Source organism: Hyperolius riggenbachi, chromosome 6, assembly GCF_040937935.1.
Source record: "Hyperolius riggenbachi isolate aHypRig1 chromosome 6, aHypRig1.pri, whole genome shotgun sequence".
Taxonomy (NCBI): Eukaryota; Metazoa; Chordata; class Amphibia; order Anura; family Hyperoliidae; genus Hyperolius; species Hyperolius riggenbachi.
This window is the reverse complement of record NC_090651.1, coordinates 367171125-367194023: the sequence shown is the minus strand read 5'-3', so window position 1 is coordinate 367194023 and position 22899 is coordinate 367171125.

Here is a 22899-nt window from a genome sequence, read left to right as displayed (position 1 = left end):
TTACCTGGGGCTTCGTCCATCCCCTAGCAGCCCATCTGTCACTCGCCCCAGCTCGGTTTCTGGGGTCCCCTAGCTGCAGATGCCGACCTCGACAGGTCGGCATCTTCTGCGCGAGTGCACGGCCATGCCACTCACGGTCACTCTCACATGGCCATGGCAGGCGCAGAACGCCCCAGGCTACGTGAGCGGCATGGCCGCGCGATCGCGCAGCCGACCTGGCGAGGTCGGCAGGGGACACCGGTGCTGAGGCTAGGGACAGATCGGTTGCCAGTCAATCGGAAATAAAATGTGATACTTCAATGATTTCACCATCAGCGAACCAATCTGCACTCCTAATCCATCACAACTGATTATAAAAAACAAAACATTTTTCCGATCGGCCAAATTGTCAAACGTTCACCATTAGAATCGTTCACAGTCGATTTAGGACATCAGCGAAGTGTATTTTCTACCCATCTGATCGCATTTCTCTGAACGTTTGGGCAATTCTTTGCTGAAAACTATATACCATTAGTGGGTGCGTTGAGACTTTTTCTTCAGCAATTGCAAAGTGAACTGAAAGCGCTGTCTAGCGTACCTCCTAGGAAGACAGGAGTGCCCTGCCTGGACAGAGGAGCTAGCACTCTATCTAGTGTCTATTTGATTATCTTGTGTTTGTGACGTTCCCCCTTTCATGTACAGCGTTGTATAGAGATACAGTATGTTGTTTTATAAACTCTAAAGCAGGGGTCTCAAACTCAATTTACCTGGGGGCCGCAGGAGGCAAAGTCAGGATAAGGCTGGGCCGCATAAGGGATTTCACAAAAAAAGTCAATCAGCAGCTCCCAGTTCAGTGCTCCCATTACAAGTAATCTGCCGTGTCCCCGCCGCAAAACGAGGGCTGCAGAGCGCCCGGATCGCCCGGGGGGCAATCCGCCGGCATCTCCTGGAAGTAGCAGAGCTTTCAGCTTCAGCTCTGCCCCTCCTGACGTCAATCGCAGCGCATCGTCGCCTCTCCACGCTCCTCTCTGTGAAGGAAGAGTGAGAGGGGTGGGCAGAGGCGGCGATGTGCCGCGATTGACGTCAGGAGGGGCAGAGCTTTCAGCTTCAGCTCTGCCCCTCCTGACTTCGCGTCATCGCGTCTGCCGCTCAGCGCCATCACGGCGGCCGGTGTGACAGTACTGTGCATGCGCAGTTTTCTAACTATGATCCGCGCATGTGCAGTACTGTTACGCCGGCCGCTGTAATGACGCTGAGCGGCAGGCGCAATGACACGAAGCGGGCGCCAAGGATTCCAAGCCCGACCCGGGTGTTGCCAGCAACGGAGCTGCCAGCAGGACCCGCAGAAGAGCCAGGAGGACGGCGGGGGACCTCACAGCCTATGGTGGGCTGGAGGAAGCCGCAGGTAAGTGAAAGTTTTGATTTTAATTACTGCTAGGGGGTCCCTTTAAATCGATTTCCTTGCAATGAAGCGCAATCGCCCAGAAAATGGTGCAGGACCCGCGTTTGCAATTGGAAAAAAAAGCTCCTCGCTCCTGTAAGGACGCTCACATAGAATTTCATTACACAAGCGCTTTTAGAAATGCTAGCGATTAAAGAAAAACTCAAAACGCTCATAGTGTGAACCCACCCTCATTCACTTGTGCTGACCACAAAAGTTTTCTTGTCCTTATTTTTATCTGTGGAGAAGCTCCTTAATTATTGGATATTAAAAATATAATGCTGGTTACACACGATGCGTTTTTTTCCGGTCGATTTTCCGCCCAATCGATTTCCGGTTTGATTTTCTGATCGATTTCTGATTTGATCCTCTTATCTTTTCTTATCTATTTCCATTCACTTCTATGCGAAATCGATCATAAAACCATCGAAAATAAGATCGGACATGTCGGAAATTATCGAACCATCTATCTAAAGGTGGCCACACATCATACAACAAGATGATCCGATTTTACGGCAATTCGATAAAAACGATCGGATCTCCCGAAAAATTGAAAGCTTTTTTTCCATTCGACTGAAAAATCCGATCGGATTTCCTATTTTCTTCGATTTAAATCGATCCGGAATGCCAGATATTCTTCTTCAATCTTTCTAAAGATTGTATGGTGTGTGTTAGGGCTTGTTTCCACTGTTGCGACGCGATTTCGGCCGCATTCCGACGCTTGTAAAAACGCATGCGGATGCGTTTCCACATGCGTTTTTACCCGCGATTTCGCGTGCGATTTCGCATGGCAGGGTGCCATGCGAAATTAACCATGACACTGCCAGGGCAAAATAAAATTGGAAAAGGTGCGAAATCGCACGCGAAATCGCGGGTAAAAACGCATGTAAAAACCGCATGCGTTTTTACTATTAAATACATTAGCGGCGATTCGCATGGATTCCCGACGCAGGCGAAATCGTTGGCTCTTTTGTGCGTTTTTTTCACGCTGAAAAAAACGCACATCACCAACGCTACAGTGGAAACAGGCCCACCCACTTGCATACCATGTGCGAATCTGCATGCGTTGGACGCATGCAGATTCGCGATAGTGGAAACAAGCCCTTAGATTGTCAATTTATTAATATACACACCCTAGCAATTTTCTCAGAGTTTTCAATCATTTTTATCATAATTGGGAATAATTGCACATAGGTGTGTGGTACATTGGTCATATTTTTGAAATGTTACAATCCGTCAGAAAAATTGATTGCAATTCTTAAATTGAACAGATATTTAAAAAATTGTATGGTGTGTGGCCACCTTAACACAAAATTGTATGATGCGTACCTAGCATAAAGGTGCCCATACACTCGTCAGATTGGCAGCAGATAGATAAGAAATGCATCTGATGATCTATCTGATGCGTTTTTAGAACATTTTTTACCGGGATAGAATTCCAATAGATTTCAGTTTGAAATCTATTGGAATTCTATCTGATGCCATTTTTTTGCCATCAGATTTCCATTAAGGCCAATGCAAACTGATAAGCAATCTCATCAGATCGACCTAAATTTTCCATCCTGCCAGCTCGATGGAAATCCATCGAAATCGATTGAAATCGGCCATCGACCGGTCGATTGGCCAACCGATTTGCAAACGATCAATCGATCGATCGATCGGGATCGATCGGTCGGCCAGAAAATCGGCTGAGTGTATGGGCCCCTTAAAGAGACTCCGTAACAAAAATTGCATCCTGTTTTTTATCATCCTACAAGTCCCAAAAGCTATTCTAATGTGTTCTGGCTTACTGTAGCACGTTCTACTATCACCATCTCTGTAATAAATCAACTTATCTCTCTCTTGTCAGACTTGTCAGCCTGTGTCTGGAAGGCTGCCAAGTTCTTCAGTGTTGTGGTTCTGTGATGCATCTCCCCCCTCCAGGCCCCTCTCTGCACACTGCCTGTGTATTATTTATATTAGGGGAGCTTCTCTCTTCTCTCTTATCTTTTACAAGCTGGATAAATCCTCCTCTGAGCTGGCTGGGCTTTCACATACTGAGGAATTACATACAGGCAGAGCTGTCTGCACTCTGCAGGAAGAAACAGCCTGACACTTCAGTGGAAGATAGCTGCAGGGGGAAAGAAACACACAAATGATCTCTTGAGATTCAAAAGGAAGGGTGTATACAGCCTGCTTGTGTATGGATGTATTTTCTATGTGTGGACATACTGTACATCAACCTACTTCCTGTTTTGGTGGCCATTTTGTTTGTTTATAAACAAACTTTTTAAAACTGTTTTTAACCACTTTTAATGCGGCGGGGAGCAGTGAAATTGTGACAGAGGGTAATAGGAGATGTCCCCTAACACACTGGTATGTTTACTTTTGAGCGATTTTAACAATACAGATTCTCTTTAAGAGAAGTACATCTTTCAATGGCCTGGCCTGGAGCATGGCGAGCAGTTATTTTTCTGCAGTGCAGACTGTCAGAGCAGCGAGCTGCAATCTTGCCTATAGTTTAGTCTGGGCCCCGCCCCCTGGAAGTCAGAACAGCACTAGTAGCCCCGCCCACATCATTTTCTGCTTTAGGACTTGTAACTAAACTTTAAACACAGGATTAGGCACAGAAGCCTGTTTGCTTGTAGGAAAGGTCACACCTGACCACGCGGCTTGCTAAGCAGATAATGTAATAGGATTGCAGCCTTCAGATGGGATTTAAGGTTAATGGAAACAATGCTGTACGTTTACTTCTCTCTCTCTATGACTCATCATTAGTCAGGAGCGCCAGGTACATTCATTGCAGGGTAATAGTACATTTATATTACTTTCAGTCTGAGTAGTGTGAAGTCATCCCTCTTCCCCACAGGATGCCCGTGGCACTGGTAATGGTCCCGGTAACTTCGGCCAGTTAGCGCAGGCGCAGTAAGCCCCGACTGGCCAAAGTTACTAGCAGCAATAATGGGAGGATCCAGGAGGCGGAGGATCCAGGAGGCGGACGAGCGTTGAGGCTGGCCAAAGGGCGCTGGAGAAAGCCCCAGGTATGTATTTCTTTTTATTTCACAGCGCCACGGAATATGTTGGCGCTTTAAAAATAAATTATAATAATTTTATCTCAGGCACACTTTAAACAGGCACTTAAAGGGGTTCTGTGGCTTATTTAAAAAACAAAAACTGTCACTTACCTGGGGCTTCTATCGCCCCCTGCAGCTGTCATGTTCCGCGCCGTCCTCCTACGATCCTCCGTTCCCCGCCGCCGGCACCAGTCAATTATTTGTTTAACTAGCCGAATAATGCTCGCTCCCGCTCGCGTCTCCAGGAGCCAGAGACGGGACAAGGTCCTCTGGCACCCAAGGCTGAGACACCAAAGTGCGCCCCTCCATCCCTCCCACCCCAGCCATCACACACTGATTGCTATTAGACTAAGAGGGCCACAGGGCCCGCAACCTCCCCAACACCTTAATATCTAGTTATCTGGCTTGCAGTCACTGCCATGTATCCCCTTTTCTTATTTCTTTCTGCTTCAAACACAATTAGGAATGACACCTGAATGAATTCTGCGCCCCCTCCTACACTGCGCCCTGAGGCTGGAGCCTCTCTTGCCTATGCCTCGGCCCGGCCCTGCCAGGAGCTTACTGCGCAGGCGCAGTACAAAGTTTTCTTGCTGAGAAGGAGAGGCGTGGCCAGACCTGAGCAGGTGCTCGAAAACAAAAGTCACTGGCGGCGGAGGACAGAAAGATCTGCGAGTGACTGCGTGGGCATGGGACGGCTGCAGGGGGCTGGTAGAAGCCCCTTCTGAGTAAAACTGATTTTTTTTTTCCCCAGGCTTAAAGAGAACCTGTACTGAGTAAAAATATTTAAAATAAACACATGAGGTAACTTCAAATGAACATTACATAGTTACCTTGCCATCAGTTCCTCTCAGAAGCTCACCATTTTCTTCTGACAATAATCCCTTCCAGTTCTGACAATATTTTGTCAGATCTGAAATATATCAGTTGCTGTCAGTAAAATATCAGTTGCTGTCAGTTATAGCTGAGAGAAAAACTGATGTACCAGGTAATGTCCATGTTTCCCTATGGCTCAAGTGGGTGATATTACAGTTTAACTGTGTGCTGACCAGAAAGCTGTTATGGGTAATGGCCATTTTCAAAATGGAGGACGGCGAATTCCCTTGATCACAGTAGACAAAGAGGACGCGGGACAGGAGAAAGACACTGAGGAGTAGACTACATGGAAGGGAAGTATGACTTGTGTATGCTTATTTTGACTTTTAATTTTCAGTTCAGGTTTTCTTTAAGGATCCCTTTAAGGTTTGGTGCCCACTAAAAACTGAAAAACCACAATGAGATTTTGTGGCGATTTTTGCAGCATTTTCTGGAGCGCTTTTTCTGTAATTTTGCGATTCATATAGCGATTGCGATTTGAGATTTCCATTACAGTTTTATGGCTACAGCAAATGGATGGGTAGTAAAAGCGCTGCAGAATGGCTTTGCACAGCGATTGACAAACAATTGTCCTATACTTTCATTGAAAAACAAATGCTTTAAAATGTTGCAGGCAGGTGATTGCATTTTCGGGAAAGCGCTCTAGCGAGGCCCAGGCCTAAAGGTGCTTATACACCTTTCATGGATGTCGGCCGTCAGGGACCAGGATCCCCATAGGTGATAGTGCTGGAGTAGATCCACTGGGCCTGCCGTACACACACCTATCAGCTGAGGAGGTGGCTATAGGCTGGAACGCCAGTGAAAAAAAATGTCATAGAAAAAGTGCTTTATTTTTACAATAATTATGTATAAATGATTTAGTCAGTGTTTGATTGTTGTAAAATCTTTCCTCTCCCAGATTTACAATCTGACATTTATCACATGGCGACATTTTTACTGCTGGCAAGTGAAAGTGATGTCACTGGAAGGAGAAGCTGCTTGTTTTTTTGGCAGGTGGAAACAGCTGTTATTTCCTGTAATGCAACAAGGCTCCCACACTGTGATGTCAGAACCATGGTCCTGACATCACACAGTGGGAGGGCTTTCACCAACCACAATATCAGCCATACAGCGCCCCCTGATGATCCGTTTGTGAAAAGGAATAGATTTCTCATGGGAAAGGGGGTATCAGCTACTGATTGGGATGAAGGTCAATTCTTGGTTACGATTTCTCTTTAAGTCAGGCGTGTTTATGGGCCTTAATACTTTTAGGCCCCGTTCACACTAGTAAACGAAAAAGGCAATTGCAATCTCCTGCATTACTTTTTCTGGCTATTTTTCGGCAATTGCGTTTTGCGATTCTCACTCTAAGTGAATGCAATAGTCGGGATAATGCTGCATGCCGCACATTTGCGATCGCAAAGGCGACACAATCGCTGCAGTGAGAGTAATCCCATAGGACTGGATTATTCACATGGTTCCAGGTATGTGATTTACGTCTGATGCACACCCAGAGCGCTTCTGAACGCTTTTAAAAACCGCTAGCACTTTCAAAAGTGCTTGGCTAATGTTTTTCTGTGGGATGGATCACACCAGAGCGATGTGATTTTTAAAGAAACGCGAAGGCGGGTCCTGCAGTATTTCTGCGGAGATTCAGCCGCAATGTTAAGCATAGGAAAGTGGAAAATCGCTCTAAAAAACGCTAAATCATAACGATTTTCCAAGCGTTATTTTTACAAAAGCTTCCAGCTCTATTGTACAAAAAACCCCAAAAATTAATACACAAAAAAAGCTCCAAAAATCGCTAGGCACGTGCCTAGAATCACTCAGAAAAATCACTTCTGATAACGCTGAGCGTTTGCGATTACGGTAGCGCTTTTAGGTGTGCACCAGCCCTCAGGCAATATATAGATGCCAGAAACATCAGCATTGTTTGAAATGAAATAAATATGGCAGCCTCCATATCTCTCTCACTTCAGGTTCCGTTGAAAATAATTTTGTTACTATTAAATTTCTACAGAAAAAAACCCCTGTGGCTGAAACTGGTTAGCATGAGAGCGCTATTTGTATCATCAGAGTCCTGTCATGAATGGCGGATTGAGGTTTGTACATTGATAAAAATCCAGCTTGCTACGCTTGTCCCTGGAGTGAAGATAAACAGGAGATACAGGAATAGAATGACTGACAAAATACAATGATGCAAACCGCCCCTGGGAGACCTGCAGCGGTACAGATCTTTTTCCATTCCCCGCTCTCTCCCCTGGGAGGTTAAGTTACTGGAGGGGGGGACAGGGACTGGGTGTCATGGCAGCAGAGCGGTGTGCCAGGACTCTGCCGACACCTGGCATGATCCGGGCCTGGGAAGGTGAGGCCAGTCACCTGGACGGTGTTATTAACGCCCCCCTCTCTCAGCGGGCAGCGGGGTCCTGGAAGCAAAGCAGAGATGGATTGCTGAGTTGGAGGGGAGCCAGCCTTGCAGGGACAGATAGATGACAGAGGGGACATGGGTGCCACTGCCAGATATGTGCAGAGCACACGTACTGGCTGCAATGTGCTGCTGATTTTAGGCTGTCTGTTCCGTAGTTGTGCACAAATGGGAAATGTTTGGCACAGAAGCACAGCTCAGTAACTCTGCAGACAGTGTGCTGGGCTACAATGACAGGGCAGGCACTGTGATTGCAGGGCAATATGATCCTCCTGCACTCTGCTCTAAACAGCTGCACTTCACTTCTCCCTACATTTATGATGCGTGTTCAGGTGAGGAAAGGACACATTGGGGAATGCTTTCTTTCACTGTGAGACGTTTGCATTCAGAGTATACAGATGAACATATAGGTGAAATATATTTAAAGCATATGATTGCAACATGTAGGTAATGTGTGCAAAAAAAACATTTCTGCTCTCTGCTCACCGTTCACCTCCTCCTTTCTCTGTTCACTCCCTGCCCTTCTCTGTCCACTCCCTGCCCTTCTCTGTCCACCATCTTCCCTTCTCTGTGTGTCCACCCCCCTCCCCTTCTCTGTCCACTGCAGGGAAAGTCCTGTCCTGCTAGTCATTTCACCCCCGAATGCTTCCCTAGTAAAATGATCCGAGATTCGCATCAAAGATCCGGATCTTTTCAATGATCCGATTCGAATCATCCGAATCATTGAAAAGATCCGGACTTCCCATCTCTAGTAACTAGACTTAACAAGATCCCCCTGCAAAAATGATAGCATGGGGCCCCCTTGTCCCTAAACTCCATGCAGGTCACGTGATCGGGGCCGGCGAATGGCAGCAGAAAGTGTTTTGCTGTGAATCAGCATCTGGATAAAGGAAAAAAATGACAGGCTCTCCTGCTACTCTGCATGGCGGGAGGAGGTAGCAGGGATATTTTTTGTGAGCTAACGGGGAGTTTCTTTTGCTAATTGTCAATTAACTGTCCCTCAGAGGAGCTCACAATCTAATTCCTACCATAGTCATATGTCTATTTTCACCTGAAGAACATTGCAAAAATCAAGCACCTCATCCCCCCAGAAGATCTACCAACTTTAGTTCATACCTTCATCACATCCCAACTGGACTACTGTCAGGGCCGGTTTAAGCAACAATGGGACCCTAGGGCAAAATAAACCTGGCAGTCCCCCCAACATGTACCCCGGAACAAAAATCGGCATTAGGGGACCTTTTTTGCAGCTGGTATAGTCAGGGTGTGAAGTCACAATCGGTCGGAGCTCCACATTCTGGCTATCCCAGCCTGCATGGGGGACAAGGGGTTAAAAAGTTTCAGGAGGGGGGACCCCACATAATTTTTTTTTTTTTAAATTCCCACACTCTAAACATAAAATTTTTTTGGGGAAAATAGGAAAAAATGCCAGCGATCTTCATACAGCCATATTGCGGCTGTATAGCGATCCCTGGCCAAAGCGCTGCGGCTGCATATAGATCCCCTGGAAACCCCGTCAGGAAATTTATTGCGCTTTCGTTTGATGCATGTAAAATTACACTACCGTTAGGTTTGCTACTAAAAGTGACATTTACCGCATTTAAAAGTATACTTTTTTCCTTCAAAACTTTAAAATCTATTTTCTCAAAAACTATAAGGTCTTTTTGAAAAATTGTTTTTTTCCTCTTATTCCTAATGATCTCCTTAACATATCCTGCAAATTTAGGGTTTCTAGCATTTAAGGTGGATTTGCTATTAACCATTAAAGTCGGCAGGTTTTTAAATGTTTATTTTTTTTCCTTTGAAACTTTAAAAATCGATTTTCTCAAAAACTATAAGGCCGATTTGAATTTTTTTTTTCCTCTTGTAGCCACTGGGGGCCCCTACAAGCTCTGGGGCCCTGGGGCAGCTGCCTCCTTTGCCTCTATGGTAGCGCCGGCCCTGACTACTGTAACATTCTCTACACTGGCCTTCTAAAAAAGGACTTGTACCGCCTACAGCTGATACAGAATACTGCTGCCAGTCTGCTAACCAACCAAACCCGTCACTGCCACATAACGCCAGTCCTGTACTCCCTTCACTGGCTACCTATAGAATGGAGGGTCCTATTCAAGATCAGCCTACTGACATATAAATCCCTGAATAAGCTGGGCCCTGAATACATGAAAGATATGTTGCAGTTGCGAAGCAATCCCTGCAATCTCAGATCCACAGGTTCTAATAATTTAGTCATACCCAGAGGCCACTTGGAAACTTTTGGTCCTAGAGCCTTCTGTCATGCTGTTCCTACGTTTTGGAACTCCTTACCTCAGCAGATCAGGACGTGTACGTTAAAAAGGGGCGCTGGGAAAAAAGGGCGCCGGGTTTTTAACGATAAGCATGGATAACGTTTAAAATTGTATTGTACTGTATTTCGTTTAAAATTAATGTTTTTTAAAGTTATAAATCATTAAATAATGTGCATTAAATCGGCAATTGTAAAAACGTTAATCTTTCGTTTAAATAGTGAAACGTATAATAACGTTTAAAAAAAAAAATTACTAAGTAACCCTCCCTGTACCTACCCCTAACCCCTAGACCCCCCTGTTAGTGCCTAAACCTAAGACCCCCCCTGTTGGTGCCTAAACCTAAGACCCCCCTGTTAGTGCCTAAACCTAAGACCCCCCTGTTGGTGCCTAAACCTAAGACCCCCCTGTTGGTGCCTAAACCTAAAACCCCCTGTTGGTGCCTAAACCTAAGACCCCCCTGTTGGTGCCTAAACCTAAGACCCTCCTGTTGGTTTTTTCGTTTAAAAATAATGTAAAAAAAAAAAAAAAAAAGTACTGTTTGTCGTTTAAAAATAATGTTTGGGAAAAAATATTGTACAGTTTTTCGTTTAAAAATAATATTTAAAAATGTATAAATCATTAAATAATGTGTAATCATGAGAAACAGTAATAAAACATTAAGTCTCCGGGCGCCGCTTTTAAAACGTTAGTTTTCTCCGGCGCCCTTTTTTCCTATCGGGCGCCCATTAAACGATATTTATTATAGGAGTGAATGGCGGCGCCCGATTTGTCCACTAGCCTCAGGCGCCCGAATTTACTGTTTCCGATCAGGACAGCTCCATCCCTGGACGTGTTTAAATCCAGACTGAAAACCCACCTGTTCAGTTTGGCATTTGCAGAAATATAACTTTTGTTGTGTGAATACTTCATCCTGCTACCAATTACTGAATCTGAGAGAGCCTAAGCGATTTGAGTCCTATGGGAGAAAAGCGCTATAGAAATGTTATTGTATTGTATTGTATTGTGTAGTGCAGGTATTGCAGTCTAGTGCCAATTTAGTGAGAAGTCATTTAACTTATCTATATGTTTTAGGGATATGGGAGGAAATCAGATTGCCCGGGGGAAACCCACACAGACACGGGGAGAACATACAAACTCTGTGCAGATAGTGCCCTCGCTGGGATTCAGAGCACTAACCACTACACCTCCCTGCTGCCCACACAGATGGATCCATCACACCGCACTGCTAACGTGATAAAGTGATTGCACCATTACAATAAAATGCCATCATGTTAGCCATGTGTCTATATTGCCCTCCACATCACATCACAGTGAGTGAAAGTAGCCCTAATATTGTCCTAAGAACTCAGAGGTATAAAGACAATCAGGAAAAAACAATCTAAAACAATTAGGAACATAATGAGAACAATAGCAGCACCTCCCCTCCTATTTGCATGCTAATCAGGCCATGTCATGTTGTTAGGTAATTGGGGGAAACAGTATTTAGATGTTAACAAGTTGCTGGGCTAGTGAGGTGTTTTTATCCTGCGAACTTATTGCTGAGTGATTACACCACTTCCCTTACAATACATAAACACCTAGCAGAACACACCTGAAATAAACTAGAAGGGCCAGTACACACCAAAAACCGCTAGCGGATCCGCAAACGCTAGAGGTTTTTGAAGCAGATATTCAGAGTGATTCTAGGCATGTTCAGGCCCCATTCACACTTAGGAGCGCAAAACGCCAGCGATTTTTGCTGGCATTTTGCAGGAGTGATTTTTCGCGGGAAAAATCACTGGACAGTGCAGCGATTTCTCCCCGATCGTGTTTAGCGTTCAGCGCTTCTATAGCACTGAAACACGATCGCCGAGAAATCACCTGAAAATGGGGCAGGCTACACGTTTGCGTTTCACGATTTTGGGAGATTTGCGGTGATTAGCGCAAATCGCCCAAGTAAGAACGGGCCCATGGGGTTTCATTATACTAGCGCTTTCAGAAGCGCTAGCGTTTGAGCGTTTTGTGAATGGGGCCTGAGAGCGATTTTCTAAACATGCCTAGTGTTTTTTGGAGCGATTTTGTGTAGCAGATTACAAATATTGTTACAGTAAAGCTGTTACTGAACAGCTTCTGTAACAAAAACACCTGGAAAACCGCTCTGATCTAGCTTTTTCCAGAGCGGTTTTCCACTTTCCAATACTTAACATTGAGGCAGAAACGCCTCAGAAATCTAAAAAATGCTGCAGCCCCCCCGAGTTTGCGTTTGTGGGAAAAAACAAACCGCTCTGGTGTGCAACATCCCATTTAAAGAGAAACTCCGACCAAGAATTTAACTTTATCCCAATCAGTAGCTGATACCCCCTTTTACATGAGAAATCTATTCCTTTTCACAAACAGACCATCAGGGGGCGCTGTATGACTGATATTGTGGTGAAACCCCTCCCACAAGAAACTCAGAGGACCGTGGTACTCCTGGCAGTTTCCTGTCTGTGAACCTTGTTGCATTGTGGGAAATAGCTGTTTACAGCTGTTTCCAACTGCCAAAAAAGCATGCAGCAGCTACATCACCTGCCAACAGTAAAAATGTCACCATGTAATAAATATCAGGATGTAAATCAGGGATTTAAAATATTTTACGATGCGCAAACACTGACTAAATCATTTATACATAATTATTGTAAAAACGAAGCACTTTTTTTTATTACATTATTTTCACTGGAGTTCCTCTTTAAATACATTAACATTTCAAACCGCTACCGATTTTCAAAACGCTCCAGAACCGCTCTGGTGTACACCAGCCCAAACACAAAGATTTCCTGAGGAGACTATGCTGGGGATAGACCATTAGTTATTTTCAGCAGATAGATGGCGCGATAGAAAATTTACGACAGGTCCGCTCTGATTTTGATTGTTTGTTTTTCTGATCGATTTTCTCATAGAAGTGAATGGAAATTGATCAGAAAATTGATCGGAAAAGTGAGCGTACAGTAAATCTGCTGAAAAAACTCTTTAAAACGATGGTCTTGCTGATGATAAAGTGGCAAGGCAATATACTCTGTACAGAGCTGCGGAAGATGTCGGTGCTATGTAAATACCAATTAATAAAATAATAATAACAATAAACTCCAGTGGGTTGGGAAATGGTCTTAGCAAGTAGCCCCAGCTTACACTGCCATGTAAATATATACCCCCCCCCCCCACATACACACAAGTACTACATGTTTCAGCCCCTCAAATGGGGGCTTTGTCAGGGGTGCCTAGTGCTAAAGTGCATAATCTACATATAACATTCAAAACAAATATCACATATCAACAGATATTTGAAAGTTATATGCACTTTAGCACTGGGCACTTTATACCCCTGATGAAGCCCCCTATTTGAGGGGGTGAAACATGTAGGGGTTGTGTGTGGGGGGTGCATATGTTTACATGGCAGTGTGAGCTGGGACTACTTGCTAAAGCCATTTCCAAACCCACTGCAGTTTGATCACTATTTATGTCTATTAATCAGCATGACCATTGAATCAAAATTTTTATTTATTAAAAGTTAGGTTTTAGCTTTTAGTTTACTCTAGAAAAGGTTATATTAACCACGTAAGTACCAGCGGTCTCTGCCCCTTTAAGGACCAGAGTCCGCTGGTACAGAGAAGGCAGAATCCCGACAAATCGCTGCACACACCTATCGTCACCGCCGCACTCAGCCACCCACTCTGCCGTCTCAAGTTCCTGACTTCCTGTGAGCCGGTCAGGAGCTGCTTTCATTGGTTCCTGACCCTTCCTATTAATGTAAGCCAATGGGAGTTGCTTACATTGAAAGACAGGGCCAGGAACCAATGAAATTGGCTCCCGACCCGCTGACAGCCATCATAGAGACAGGCAGAGCCAGTAAGCGGGAGACAGCAGGGATTCAGCGGGGAGATCGTCAGGAGCGACGAAAAGGCCTAGTGCACACCAGAGCGGTTCGGTCGCGTTTTCAGATCCGAGTGCGGATGTGGAAACGCTAGGGTAATGTATTTCAATGGGCTGGTGCACACCAGAGCGGGAGGCGTTTTGCAGAAACTCATACTCCTGGGCTGCTGCAGATTTTGGATTGCAGAGGTGTTTCTGCCTCCAATGTAAAGTATAGGAAAAACGCAAACCGCTCTGAAAAACGGCAGAAGCTGTTCAGTAACAGCTTTACTGTAACAATATATGAAATCTACTACACCAAAAACGCTACACAATACCGCAAAATGCTAGCTGAAACGCTACAGAAAAATAAGAAAAAGCGTTTCAAAATCTGCTAGCATTTTGCGGATCTGCTAGCGGTTTTTGGTGTGCACCAGGCCAAACAGCGGGTTGGAGCAGCGGCGGCAAATTGATATCGACGCCCTGCCAGCCACGTAACCACCAAAACAGGGTGTAGATTTCAATTAGTTTAAGTAGTTAATAATAATCCTATACTGTAGAGAAAAGAGTTCTGCGAATAATCAATAAGATGCTAATTTATGCAGGTTTGAAATGGATCAATCAGATGCAGCAACTGACCTCGCCATAGTTCTCTGGTGCCCCACGCGCAAAGTGAGGCCCTAAGCAACTGCCTATGGTGGTCATGTCTGAAAAACAGCCCTAAGCTGCCAAGTTTGTAAGGGCTCTTTTCCTCTGCAAATTGCAATCACGATCACAAACGCGCAGCGATGCATTAGCAATCTGCTTCTATTTAACAGATGCAAGTTTCCATGCGTTGCAGGGTGATTTTAAACGCGATCAGCCAGGCTCATGTCGTGATTACGATTGTTCCGAGGAGGGGTTGGAAGTTAAATCAGGAAACTGCTACAAACTCACTTAATACTGCGCTATGCCATTTCTCTGCACTCCCACTGACTTAATATGGCAATGCATAAACAAAAAACAAAAAAACAAGACAGGTTATAATAGTCTTGTTAAAATCCTGCACATTGCATGCAGCAAAAATGCAAACCAACACGCTTGTCATTGAAATCAATGGCATGCTTTGTTTGCGTTCGTATTCTTTTTGTTGCAATTTGTTTTAAATTCGGGCTGCTTTTTTGCCGCAGGACAGCAGCGTTCCCAATTACTATATATTTTGCTACAACAGATAAAATTGCGCACATGGAAAATCGTATATGGAAAAACACAATCGCAAACACGATCGCAGAGTAACTGAAGCACTGAAGTAGCACGAAAAATACACTAGGACAAGTGTGACATCTGCCCAAGTTTGCATTTGAACAAAAATCGCACCGTGATAAATCGCAGCAGTGCGAACAGGGCCACCGCAATGACATTGAAAATTACAGTAACCTGCGGTCGGTGTAGTGCTTGCAAATCGCTTGCGATACGACTTTGGGATTGAAACACGGCCAGCAGGAGAAGGAAGTCTACTCACTTCAAAGAAGGCAAGAAGAAAGCCTGACAGGGACTGACTGTCCCCCTCGCAAATAAAAAATGATATTTATTCCTGCGTCTGTCCTGCAGAATGATTTATCCACTTCCTGACAGGACAGGACATTTCTGGCGGATGACGACAGAGATGATTATGAAAATAAAACACCAGCAGAGATTTTTTTAACCGTCTCCCAGACCATCCAAAACTTAAAGGGATACTGTACGGGGGGGGGGGAGAGTTGGGGGAAAATGAGTTGAAGTTACCCGTGGCTTGTAATGGTCCCCCGCAGACATCCTGTGTTGGCGCAGCCACTCACCGATGCTCCAGCCCCGCCTCTGGTTCACTTCTGGAATTTCAGACTATAAAGTCTGAAAACCGCTGCGCCTGCGTTGCCGTGTCCTCACTCCCGCTGATGTCACCAGGAGCACACAGCGCAGGCCCAGTATGGTCCGTGTCTGCGCCGTGCGCTCCTGGTGACATCAGGGGAATCAAGGACACGGCAACGCAGGCGCAGTGGTTTTCAGACTTCAAAGTCGGAAATTCCAGAAGTGAACCGGAGGCGGGGCCGGAGCATTGGGGAGTGGCTGCGCAGGCACAGGATGTCTGTGGGGGACCAATAGAAACCCCAGGTAAGTTCAACTCATTTTCCCCCGACCCCCCTACAGTATCCCTTTAAATAAAACTTTTTTCCCCCTTGCTTTGGCCCCCAGCATCTTCTTGTTCATTTAGCGAAGGGTCCTTTTACTCTGCGCCGCTGCGTAACGAATAATATAATCGCACTGCAACGGAATTCAATTATATTTTTTTTCAGGATGCCCAACTGGTAGAGTGTTAAAGGACACCTGTAGTGGGAAGAATATGGAGGCTGCCATATTTATTTCCTGTTAAACAATACCAGTTGCCTGGCAGCCCTGCTGATCTATTTGGCTGCAGTAGAGTCTGAATAACACCAGAAACAAGCATGCAGTTAATCTTGTCAGATCTGACAATAATGTCAGAAACACCTGATTTGCTGCATGCTTGTTCAGGGGCTATGGCGAATCGATCTGTTTGACATTTTGGGCAACAAGCGTATATGGCCAACTTTGCAGTAGGAAGTAAAAATCTCACAGATCTGTCAAGTTTTAGACTAGTCCATCTCCTTGTGTGGGAAGCTTAATTATTTCTTTATTTACAAAAGAACTTACTGTACCGCCGTTACTCAGTCTAACTGCCAAAATAGTGTGCAGAAAGGGTAGTAAGGCTGGCTGACATCTGTGTGTAAATCATCTTCAGCGGAATATAACTCTGCATTTCAACTTTGCTCTAAAACATTATTTACAGCATATTATATGCAACCAGCATTTTTTTTTTACTAGACCAGCATTGGAAGGGTTACACACAGAGCTTGAGGGCTCGTTCCCACTGTTGCGACGCGATTTTGGCCGCATTCCGACGCTTGTAAAAACGCATGCGGATGCGTTTCCGCATGCGTTTTTACCCGCGATTTCGCATGCAATTTCGCATGGCAGGGTGCCATGCGAAATTAACCATGACACTGCCAGGGCAAAATAAAATTGAAAAAGGTGCGAAATCGCACGCGAAATCGCGGGTAAAAACGCATGTAACAAACGCATGCGTTTTTACTATTAAATACATTAGCGGCGATTCGCACGGATTCCCGACGCAGGCGAAATCGTTGGCTCTTTTGTGCGTTTTTTTCACGCTGAAAAAAACGCACCTCAACAACGCTACAGTGGAAACAGGCCCATCCACTTGCATTACATGTGCGGATCTGCATGCGTTGGACGCATGCAGATTCGCGATAGTGGGAACGAGCCCTGAAAGTTCCTGGAGAGAACTGCTGCGGCATCTGAAGCTTACATAGATACATTTCAGCAAAACAAAATGTAACAACTGTGGAACGTGACTCACTCTCTCTGACTGTGCAGGAGCTGGAGTACAGCCAGAGAGTGTGTAACATTTACCACTTGCTACATTTTGTTTACTGAAATGTATCTATCTAAACTTCAGCAGTTCTCTCCACGAACTTTAAAGCTCTGTGTGTAACCCTTCCAATGCTGGTCGAGTAAAAAAAATGCTGGTTGCATATAATATGCTGTAAATAATGTTTTAGAGCAAAGTTGAAATGCTGGGTTATATTCCACTTTAAGTAAAAAATAAAGTTAATTCTGAGAGTCCCCCATGAGGAGATAGACTAGTCTACAAATTGTCAGATCTGCCTGTTTTTAAGTACCTACTGTAAGTGACAGTAACATAGCAAAAAGGAATTTATAGTGCACCCTGCTCTAGAAGAAATGTAGATTTTATATTTGTGTATTTAAAATTGTACAATTATTCAGGATAGTGGTCCTTCAATCAGCAATAGTCACTTCCGGAGACATTTTATACAACAACAACGACCAACAGAATATTTGTAAAGCGCTTTTCTCCTGTAGGACCCAAAGCACCTAAGCTTGTGTCTGATCAATACATAGTGATGTGTACAGGGGAAACAGTCAGGTGATCATAAATGCCAGGCTAAACAGGTGGCTAATCAGTCTTGATTTAAACATGTGCAGGGTTGGAGCTGCCTTGATAAAGTTTGGTAAGGCATTCCACAGGGTAAGGGCAGCATGACAGTTGGACTCTGGAGGTGGTGAAGTTATGACATCCTTTTGATCGGAGGTAGTGGGAGGTGTGATGCAGTTGATGCATCAAATCCTTCAGGTATCCGGGGCCTAGGTCGTGTAAAGCCCCATCTACACGGTACAATTTTCCATCAGATCAGCGGATCTATTAGATCATTTCCAACCTGTCCGATCGGATTCCGATCAATTTTGGGTGCTTATCAAAGCAACATCGATTAAAAATCGATCGGAAACAACTTGGACGTTTACACACGATGCAATTTCTTATCAGATCACTGGTCGTAATTTACAAATGTAGTATTCTGTATGTAACGTGATCGTATGTTACATGAAGTTTTGCACTATACTCATTGACCCATTATGAGCCCCACTAGCAGACAGTAGGCAAATTGGAACAATTTAGATTGGCCCAGTAATATGATTTGCATTATATCTGCATACAAGCTGCGTTTCTGCACCCCTCTCTAGCAGCCTGTAACGGGCAGAGATCTGTATGTGTGTGTAGGACGCCGGGCCCTCTCTGACCCCCGCTAAACCCTCTATCATTCCATCATAAGACGGGATATCCGGCGCTAAGCCTGGAATTAGATTGCAATCTCTGCGGGGCAGAGCGGCTCTCTGTTCTCTCGCTGACTTTGTGCTGCGTCTTCATCTGACGTTCTCTCTGCAGCTTATAAAATAAATTAGTAATTGCTTATCAGACATCTTTATGCAAATGCACAAATCCCTGGAAGGTTCTGAGAGGCAGCAATGCGTTACCAGTGGCAGCTCCTGTCTGTTCCATCGCTGTAAATATTATTATTAACCCGCATATGGCTACAGCGAGAGATCCGCCGCCGCGCCATTTATCACTGCTGCATTACGGGCAGGCGCTCGTTACCGGCGATCTGCGGGATACGGAAAGGGGGGGGGGGGTACTTGTGACTTGTGAGAGACTTAGAGCAAATAAATGTGCCAATACGTGCTAATGGTATATCGGAAGTCACAATTCCACGGTGACTGGTGCGCAAATAAGAAAATCTCCAAGGAGTAGACCGAAAAAGCGAGAGACATGGCAGAGAGGCAGAGGGCTGGTTGACAGGGAGATAGATAATACAGTATTATTTTAGGATTTATTTAGCACCAACATCTTCTGCAGCACTTTACAGAGTATATAGTCATGTCACTGACTGTCCTCAGAGGAGCTCACAATCTAATCCTATCATAGTCATAGTGTAATATCCTACCATATTATTATTATGTATTTATATAGCACTGACATCTTCTGCAGCACGTTACAGAGTACATAGTCATGTCACTGACTGTCCTCAGAGGAGCTCACAATCTAATCCTATCATAGTCATAGTCTAATGTCCTACCATATTATTATGTACTAGCTGATTGCCCGGCGTTGCCCGGGTATGTATTTGGCTGGTGTTGGCTCCGCCCACTTTTTATAGCCCTAACACACAATTACTCAATGACCAAGTTTGTGAGCTTTGCGGTCTTTGGTATCAATAATTTGCATTGAAATTAAAAAAATCTGATTGGCTGTTTGTAGCTCCACCCCCTTTTCAGAATTTGAACCCCAGTCACCCAATAACCAACTGTATCAGGTTTGAGGCCTGTGGCATTAACAGTGCAAGAATGGCAGCAATTAAATATTCCCCTTGAAAAGCAATAGGTGAAGATTGATTCACTTTTGTAGGCTCCACCCACTTTTCTGAATATTAATCCCAGTCACCCAGTGACCAACTGTACAAAGTTTGAGAACCCTGCCATTAACAGTATAAGAATGGCAGCAGTTTACATTTTCCCAGTGAAATTTGTATTTGTCTCCACCCACTGATGACCCGGCTGGCGTTGCCCGGGTATGTATTTCACTGGTGTTAGCTCCGCCCACTTTCTAATCCTAACGCACAAACACTCAATGACCAAGTTTGTGAGCTTTGGGGTCCTTGGCATCAATAATTTGTATATTCCAATAGAAATTAAACAAATCAGATTGGCTGTTTGTGGCTTCACCCCTCTCCAGCATTTGAACCCCAGTCACCCAATGACCAACTGTAGCAGGTTTGAGACCTCTGCTATTAACAGTGTAAAAATGGCAGCAATTTAAATATTCCACTTGAAAATCAACAGGTGAATTTTGATTGGCTATTATAGGCTCCTCCCACTTCCCTGAATATTAATCTGGGCAAAGTTTGGGAACCCTGCCATAAACAGTGTAAGAATGGCTGCAGTTTACATTTTCCCAGTGAAATTTGTTTTTGGCTCCACCCACTGTTTGTAACCTGGACATACAGTCACTGAATGACCAAGTTTGTGAGCTTTCGGGTCCTTGGCATCAATAATTTATATTTTCCCATGAAATGAAACAAATCTGATTCACTGTTTGTGGCTCTGCCCCCTTTTCTGAATTTGATCCCCAGTAACCCAATGACCAACTGTACCAGGTTTGAGGCTTGTGCCATTAACAGTGCAAGAATGGCAGCAATTTTAATATTCTCCTTGAAAAGCGACATGTGATTTTTGATTGGCATTTTAGGCTCCACCCACTTTTCTGAATATTATTCCCTGTCACCCAGTAACCAGCTGTGCAAAGTTTGAGAACCCTGCCATTAACAGTGAAGAAAGGCTGCAGTTTACAATTTCCCAGAAAAATCTGTTTTTAACTCCACCCACTTTTTGTAACCTTGACACACAGTCACTCAATGACCAAGTTTGTGAGCTTTTGGGTTCCTGGCATCAAAATTGTGTGACTGGAAGCAGTTCATCCAGCAAAGAAATCTGGTTGTTTGTGGCTCCACCCCTTTACTGAATTTGAACCCCAGACACTTAACGACCGACTGTAGGAGGTTTGAGGCCTCTGCCACTAACAGTGTAAGAATGACTGCAGTTTCAATATTCCCCTTGAAAATCAATAGGTGAATTTTGATTGGCTCTTGTAGGCTCCACCCACTTTTCCGAATATTAATCCTAGTCACCCAGTGACCAACTGTGCAAAGTTTGAGAACCCTGCCAATAACAGTGTAAGAATAGCTGCAGTTTACATTTTTCCATGAAAAAAGTTAGTTGTTTTTGGCTCCGCCCACTATTTGTAATCTTGACATAGTCACTCAATGACCAATTTTATGAGCTTTGGGGTCCTTGGCATCAATAAGTTGCATTTTACCATTGAAATTAAACAAATCTGATTGGCTGTTTTTGGCCCGCTCCCTTCAGAATTTAAACCCCAGTCTCCCAGTGACTGACTATAGCAGATTTTAGGCCTCTGCCATTAAGAGTGTAAGAATGGCAGTAATGTAAATATTCCTCTTGAAAATCAAAAGGTGAATTTTGATTGGCTGCTGTAGGCTCCACCCACTTTCCTGAATGTTAGTCCCAGTCATCCAGTGACCAACTGTGTCACCTACTCACCCAGTTTTAGAACCCTGCCAATAACAGGATGGCTGAAATCAATCTAACAAATCTGATTGGCTGTTTGTGGCTCCACCCCCTTTAGTGAATTTGGACCCCAGCCACCCAATGACTGATTGTATCAAGTTTGAGGCCTCTGTCATTAACAGTGTAAGAATGGTAGCAATTTGAATATTCCCTTTGAAAATCAATAGGTACATTTTGATTGGCTGTTGTAGGCTCCACCCACATTTCTGAATATTCTTCCCAATCACCCAGTGGCCAATTGTGTAAAGTTTGGGAACCCTGCCATGTTAAAAATTGAGTTGTTGGCACCGCCCACTTTTTCTAACCTTGACATACATTCACTCAATTATCAAGTTTATCAGCTTTGGGGTCCTTGGTATCAATACTTTGTATTTTCCCATTGAAAAATAAACAAATCTGGCTTTTTAGTGGCTCCGCCCCCTTTCTGAATTTGGACCCTAGTCACCCACTGACCAATTGTACCAGGTTTGAGGCATCTGCTATTGACAGTGTAAAAGAATGGTAGCAGCTTACATATTCCCTTTGAAAATCAAAAAGTGAATTTTTATTGGCTGTTGTAGGCTGCGCTCTGAAATTCTGCAGGGGGATTTTCAGGTGTCTGCTGCCCACATTACGATTTTCAGGTGTCTGCTGCCCACATTGCGATTTTCTGGTGTCTGCTGCCCACATTGCGATTTTCTGGTGTCTGCTGCCCACATTACGATTTTCTGGTGTCTGCTGCCCACATTACGATTTTCAGGTGTCTGCTGCCCACATTGTGATTTTCAGGTGTCTGCTGCCCACATTACGATTTTCTGGTGTCTGCTGCCCACATTACGATTTTCAGGTGTCTGCTGCCCACATTGTGATTTTCAGGTGTCTGCTGCCCACATTACGATTTTCAGGTGTCTGCTGCCCACATTGCGATTTTCAGGTGTCTACTGCCCACATTGCGATTTTCTGGTCACTGCTGCCCACATTGCGATTTTCTGGTGTCTGCTGCCCACATTACGATTTTCAGGTGTCTGCTGCCCACATTGCGATTTTCTGGTGTCTGCTGCCCACATTGCGATTTTCTGGTGTCTGCTGCCCACATTACGATTTTCAGGTGTCTGCTGCCCACATTGTGATTTTCAGGTGTCTGCTGCCCACATTACGATTTTCAGGTGTCTGCTGCCCACATTGCGATTTTCAGGTGTCTACTGCCCACATTGCGATTTTCTGGTCACTGCTGCCCACATTGCGATTTTCTGGTGTCTGCTGCCCACATTACGATTTTCAGGTGTCTGCTGCCCACATTGCGATTTTTAGGTGTCTGCTGCCCACATTGCGATTTTCTGGTGCCTGCTGCCCACATTACGATTTTCAGGTGTCTGCTGCCCACATTACGATTTTCAGGTGTCTGCTGCCCACATTGTGATTTTCAGGTGTCTGCTGCCCACATTACGATTTTCAGGT